The sequence below is a fragment of the Sarcophilus harrisii genome, chromosome 4 (assembly GCF_902635505.1).
Source record: "Sarcophilus harrisii chromosome 4, mSarHar1.11, whole genome shotgun sequence".
In the NCBI taxonomy this organism is placed as follows: Eukaryota; Metazoa; Chordata; class Mammalia; order Dasyuromorphia; family Dasyuridae; genus Sarcophilus; species Sarcophilus harrisii.
Window position 1 is genome coordinate 11,638,650 of NC_045429.1, and position 6,982 is coordinate 11,645,631.

At 41.8% G+C, this 6,982-nt stretch overlaps 1 protein-coding gene across 3 annotated transcripts in view; it reads right to left on the bottom strand.

Moving 5' to 3' along the window:
- LEPR (leptin receptor) overlaps positions 1-1,664 on the bottom strand; it is an 82,799-nt gene extending 81,135 nt beyond the window's left edge. For 2 of the 3 annotated variants that reach the window (XM_003767270.3, XM_031968955.1), the window contains exon 1: positions 1,427-1,664. The gene's annotated coding sequence lies outside the window, so the exon portion shown is untranslated. The remainder of the gene's footprint in view (positions 1-1,426) is intronic. The other variant, XM_031968957.1, reaches the window with a different exon arrangement.
- Between the last annotated feature and the right edge of the window lie 5,318 nt (positions 1,665-6,982).

Consider the following 6,982-nt stretch of genomic DNA (forward strand, 5'->3'; position numbering starts at 1 on the left):
ATGGACAGAGGCTAAAGCCACCATTGAGAGGGTTTAGTGTTGCGGGGTCTCCCATCACCTGCATTCAATAAATGTACAGACTCTCTGAGTTTCAGAGTTGAAAGAGATCTTGGCCACCATCTAATCCAACAAGTACGTTAGCAGCAAGAGGGAAATTAGAAAGAAAATCCCAGCCAGACAATTTTCAAACCATTCAAACATCATCCCTTGCAAGCTCCCAATAACCATGCTTTCCCCAAACATTTCTAAATTAAAAGAAATCAGGAAGCAGGTACTCAGACAGTAAAGCAAACAACAGTCAAAAAAATTGTATCATCATCTCTCGGCTAAAAAAATAATTGTCTAGTTTTTCCATGCTTTTCTCAAAATGCACCTTGTTTTGTTTTTTTATTTGGGGAGAGGGAGGAAAAATGGAGAGGAGGAGGAGGAGCATTTTGAGTTTTGTTTTGCTTGAAGGAATTAATGAAGCTCTTAGCAAGCCAAACAATGTTTTCTTAGACAATTCAATGATTTTCTTTCCCCCCCCCATTTTGTCTTTGCACCCCTTTGGATTTATCCCTATTGCCTTACACATCTTAAAAGTTTGGTGAACTGATTAGAGTTCCCAAGTCCAGGTTGGACCTTGCTAATAGATACATACAAACGTGTGTACATATATGTATACACACATAAATACATATATACATATGTAAAGATATAGATATAGATATAGATACATATGTAGAAAACAATCTGGGAAATAGGTTAGGGACAAGGGAAGCCCTTCCCTAAAATCCTGATACACTTTGCTCTGTGATTTCCAGGCTTGGGTCCTTCCCAAACAAGAAAAACTTCTTAGGACCCATTATTTAAAGCTGTTTCCTTGCAAGTCTGTAGGAAGGAGACCAGCCTGTCCCACCCTCTACTTCAATAGCAGTGAAAGTTTGGGGACTCCAAAACACTGCAGCTGGAGCCCCGGTCCAGGAGAAGACTTCCAGATGTTCCCAGGACATACAACCTCTAAAAGCTCCCACCCCACCCCACCCCACCCCCCACACACCCATTTTTTCCAACTCCTAATAAAGATCAGAAAGGAACAAAGCTGAGAATTCAGGTGGCTGCCCAGGACCCACACTGAGGTACGCACATGCACACACACAATACACGTAGACACATATACACAATATACATACGTACCACACACTTAGTATCACAAAGTCTGCACATTCACACCGTACCCGTGCTAGACACCAAACATAAACACCTACACACACAAGCACAACACACATGAGCAAGTGCGTGTGAGCGCGCACACACACACACACACACACACACACACACCTGGGGCACACTTGCCCTCCTGAGTCAAACTCCAACGTGACCCTAGTCCCCTACCCCCGGAAACTGAGTCGCACAAGAGAGGAGGAGAAATGGGGCGCGATGTTACCTGGATCCGCGGCCCCGCAGAGTGGCCGGCAAAGCCAAGGGCAGCCTCGGCGGCAGCGGCGTCCCCGAGGGAGTGCGGCCCCTGCGACTCTTGGCGGCTCAGGCTCCGAGCATCCCTGGCTGAGTGAGCGCGCTCCGGCCAAACTCCCTGGCAAGGTGCAGCGAGAACTCTCCCGAGAGGAGGGGAGGGGACTGCGAGGGAGGCCCGGAGAGAGGGGGGAGCGCCAGCCCCGGGGACAGGAAGAGCCTGCCGGAGGGGAGGGAGGGGCAGCGAGGGGAGAAGGGCTGGAAAAGCCAGCCGCTCCTCGGACACGCGTGCCAGCCCCTGCGCTGCCCCTCCTCGCGGGGCAGCGGAGGAACTGGGATCGGGGATGCCTCGATTCCAGCTGTGGCAGCTGGAGACCTGGGGAGTCAGAGCAGTGACGACCCCGCCGGCTCCCCAAACCGCGGCTGGGCAAGGGGGCGGGAGACTCGGGAGGTGAGGGGCCCCGCCGGGCTGTCACTTGGACGGGTGTCTCAGTGGTGGGCGCACATAGCTGGAGCCAGGAGAGGGGCGAGAAAGAGACAAAGGGGGAGGGGATTGCGGAAAGTAACTGTGCCCACTTCTGCTGCGTGGCGGGGGGAGAGTGTGCCTCGGGAGATGCAGAGGGGACCTACGGAGACCTTTCTTCCAGCTGCATCTGGCTCTCCCTTAGCCCCATGGGCCCAAAGCAACACGAGAAAAATCTGGAATAAAATGGTACCAATTACGCTAATACAAATAACATGAAGACTAACAATAGGAAGAAGGAAGGAAGGAAGGAAGGAAGGAAGGAAGGAAGGAAGGAAGGAAGGAAGGAAGGAAGGAAGGAAGGAAGGAAGGAAGGAAGGAAGGAAGGAAGGAAGGAAGAAGAAGGAAGGAAGGAAGAGAGAGGGAGGAGGAGGAAGGAGGAAGAAGGAGGGAGGAAGAGAAGAAAAGAGAGGGAGGGAGGAAGAGAAGAGAAGGAAGGAAGGAAGGAAGGAAGAGAAGGAAAAAGAAGGAAGGAAGGAAGGAAGGAAAGGAAAGGAAGGAAGGAAGGAAGGAAGGAAGGAAGGAAGGAAGGAAGGAAGGAAGGAAGGAAAGAAGGAAGGAAGGAAGGAAGGGAAAGGGAGGGAGGGAGAGAGGAAGGGAGGAAAGAAGGGAGGGAGGAAGAGAAGAAAAGAAGGGAGGGGGAAGGAAGAGAAGGAAGGAAGGAAAAGAAGGAAGGAAGAGAAGGAAGGAAGGAAAAGAAGGAAGGAAGGAAAGGAAGGAAGGAAGAGAAGGAAAAGAAGGAAGGAAGGAAGAGAAGGAAGGAAGAATGTGTGTGGTGTGTGTGTGTGTGTGTGTGTGTGTGTGTAAAGGAGGTCTTTGTGTGTCTGTGTTCATGTTTCTTTCTCTGTGTCTCTGCCTCTCTCATTCTCCCTCTCTCATTCTTGTTTGCTCTCTCTCTCTTGCTGTCTCTTACTGTCTGTCTCTCTTCCTCTTTCATTCTCATTGTCTGTCTTTTTCTTTCCATAACACTTCTCTGTCCAGGTGCTCCTTCTACCCATTTGACTGGAACTTTTCAGCCTCCTTTTCTGGATAACAATCCATATCATACTCCTTATTTTGGATATTCTCCGGGTGTCCTGGACCCTCTCTCATCTTGCTCTGTACTCTCTCCCTTGATGACTTCAGCAGCTCCAATGAGAATAACTATTCTCTCTATGCAGATAATACCCTTAACTCCAATGTTTCTTTGAGTTTTACTCCTGTATCACAAGCCACTACTTGGATATGTCAAACTTGTTATCTCCTAGAATCCTCAAATTAAGGATCTTCAAAAAAGAACTCAGTATCTTCCTTCCCCAAACCCATCTCAGTTCTAGATTTCCCTGTTTCTATGAAATGCACCACCATCTTTCTAGTCTCCCAGGTTCTCAATCTTTGAGTTATTCTCAGCCTCTCTCTATACCTCATCTCAAACATCCAGTCAGCTGGCTAATCGTCATTTCAAGTTCCACAACATCATCCATAACTCTCTCTCCCTTATTGTAGACTTTCATCACCTCTTACCTGGCCTATTGAAATAGCTTGCCTATTGGTCTTCCCATCTGAAGTCCATCCCACTCTAGTTTTTCCTCCTCAAGGCTTCCACTCTAATTTACTTTTAGTGGAAGACTGATCACATCACTTTTCTTCTCAATAAACACTAGAGGCTCTATCTTGTCTCTAGGATAGTAATTCAAGCTGTATCTTTGTAAGCCTTTTACAGTCTTTCTTTACAGCCTTCTTGTATGCATTCTATGGTCTAATTAAACTGGCTTTTTTACTGTTTCTTTCACAAAAAAATCCATATATTATCTCTATGCGTTGCCCAATGGACCATTGTCCATTCCTAGAATGCCCTCCCTTCTCAACTCTGTCTCAGAATTCTTAGCTTCCTTCAATGCACAATCATTTCATAAGGAAGTTTTCCAGATCTTCCCCTCTCAGCTTGCCTTCCCTCTCTAACCCACCTTCTATTTATTTTTTAATATAGTCAATATATGCAAGGCAGTATGGCTTAATGAATAGAGACATGATTTTGGAGCCAGGAAGATCTGAGTTGAAGTTTTATTTCTTACACATACTAGTTGGGTGAGCCAGAATAAGTCACCAAATATCTTAAGAATCTAGGGCAATTGAGTTTAATTCAAATAGAAAGGGAGCCCCTAAAATATACATAAATATCCCTATGGATCACAGTTTGGATTAAAAGGTCACCTATTCATATTCTCTATGTTTTATCGTTTTGATTGATTTTGTTAAATATTTCCCAATTAAATTTTAATCTCTGTGTTTAACACCTCTGCTCTGGGCAACTCTCAGAAACTGTAAATTGCAGAGAAAAAGTTCCCTCATCCAGAAACTGTTTATGCTAATAAAATCCCAGGTCCAGTCCTTGTCCTACTTCCCATATACCTACTTAGGTATATATTATTTCTTGGTATAGAATGTAAATTCTTTGTGGACATATGTGGGTGTGTTTTCTGCTTCTGTTTTCTCAGCATCTCAGGAAGTGTCTGACACAAAACAAGGGCAGTGTCTAAAGACCATCTAGTACAGGGATTCTTAACCTAGCATCAGTGAACTTTTTTGCAAAAAATATTCTTTGTGATCCTGGGCAAGTCACTTACCCACAAATGCCTCAGCTACCTATCTATCTATCTATCTACACACACATTCACACAAACACATATATGGACTATATAGATAGATACATATGGAATATATATGTACACATATATATGTGGAATATATATATATATATATATAGTATGGCAGAAATTAATTGGCCAGCATCTAACACCATATACCAAAATAAGGTCAAAATGGGTTCATGATTTAGACATAAAGGGTGATACTATAAGCAAATTAGGAGAATAAGGAATAGTCCACCTCTCAGATATGTGGAGACGGAAGGAATATATGGCCAAAGAAGGACTAGAGAATATTATTGAATACAAAAATGGATAATTTTGATTATATTAAATTAAAAAGGTTTTGTACAAGCAAAACCAATGCAGCAAAAATTAGAAGGAAAGCAGAAAACTGGGGGGAGGGGAATTTAATATGTAAGGGTTCTGATAAAGGCCTCATTTCTAAACTATATAGGGAATTGACTCAAATTTGTAAGACTGTATCACTCTAATGATAAATGGTCAAAGGATATGAAAAGACTAGTTTCAGATTAAGAAACTAAAATAATTTCTAGTCATATGAAAAAATGCTCTAAAGCACTATTGATTAGAGAAATACAAATTAAGACAACTCAGAGGTACCACTGCACATCTCTCAGACTGGCTAATATGACAGGAAAAAAATAATGATGAATGTAGGGAGAGACAGGGGACATTAATACATTACTGGTGGAATTGTGAACTGAGCTAACCATTCTGGAGAGCAATTTGGAACTAGGTCCAAAGGGTTATCAAACTGTGCTCACCCTTTGATCCAGCAGTGTCTCTACTTGTCTGTCTACCAAAGAGATCATAAAAAGGGAAAAGGACCCACATATGGCAAAAAATGCTTATAGCATCCTTTTTTTGTAATGATAAGGAAGTAGAGACTGAGTATATATCCATCAGTTGGAAAATGGCTGAATAATGGCATATGGATGTTATGGAATATTTTTGTTCTATAAGAAATGATGAGCAGGCTGATTTCAGATAAGCCTGGAAAGACTTTTATGAACTCATGCAGAGTGAAGCACTCAGAATCAAGAGAATGTTGTACATAGTAACAACAAAAATATGTGATGACCAACTGCGATGTACGTGGCTCCTTTCAACAATGAGATGATTCAGGCCAGTTTCAATAGACTTGGGCTGGAGAGAGACATCTATATCCAAAAAGAGCTCTATGGGGACTGAATGTAGAGCACAAAATAGTATTTTCACTTTTTTGTTGTTGTTTGCTTTTTTTCTTTGTCTTTTTGATCTGATTTTTCTTGTTCAGCATGATAAATATGGAAATATATGTAGAAGAATCAAACATCTTTAATATATTGAATTGCTTGCTGTCTAGGGAAGGGGATGAGGAGAAGAGAGGGAGAAAAACTTGGAACACGGTTTTGCAAAGGTGAATATTGAAAACTATCTTTGCATGTATTTTAAAAATAAAAAGCTATTATTTTAAAATTTTCTTTATGGCTCTATTTAAGTATTATTACTTTCTTTTCTCTCTTTACTTTGTTTTATGCACTTAAAACCTCTGAAGAAGAGATACACATATTTCACTGGACTTTACTAGTCCAATTCCCTCGTTTTACAAAAGAAAAAAAAAATCAAGTACAATCAATCAGTTTGAACTCCATTCCCAGAGAAGGGAAGGAAAGAATTTGTCCAGAGTCACTTAGATAATAATTAGTGAGCAGAAGGAACTGGGTTCCAATCCAGTTCCAATCCAGTTTCAACCCCATTGTTCTTTCCTGAGTGCTGTCCTGCTTGCACCCTTAGTCACGAAGGTCCATCTCAGAGTGGTCCTGATTAAGGATGAGCCATTCAAACCTGGAGAGACTTCAGGTGCTTTTAAAATGTTCAGCTCTGAGCTTCTGAAGATTGGGGACTTAGTGTTAAATGTTTTTAGCATATCATTAAGAACTCCTGTTATCTTCTCATTAAAAATCACTTTTCACTGGCTTTCTGACATAGATCTCTTTCTCATTCTTTTCATAGGGATAGTGTTAGTTTACATCTTGATCCTACAAGAATCTTTCACTTTATAAACCCTTAATAAATGTGGATTTCTAAGGTGATATAGAAGAAATTTAGGTTGGATCAAGGTGAAATGTTGTGTGATTAGACAGTTTCTGAGGATTCAATATAGAATTCATTATACAGAGAATGTATTTTAATGATTATAGTGAATAAGGATGGGATAGCTATTGAATTTTATGGAAAGAGTTCAAAGTGTTAACTTGCACTTTAAGAAAAAACAGAAGGAACTCAAAAAAGTGAGAAATAGATGAATGAAGAAGGTAGGACCAAGAATACTTAATACATAATGACTAAAAGTAAATAAGAAACAGCATTAAAG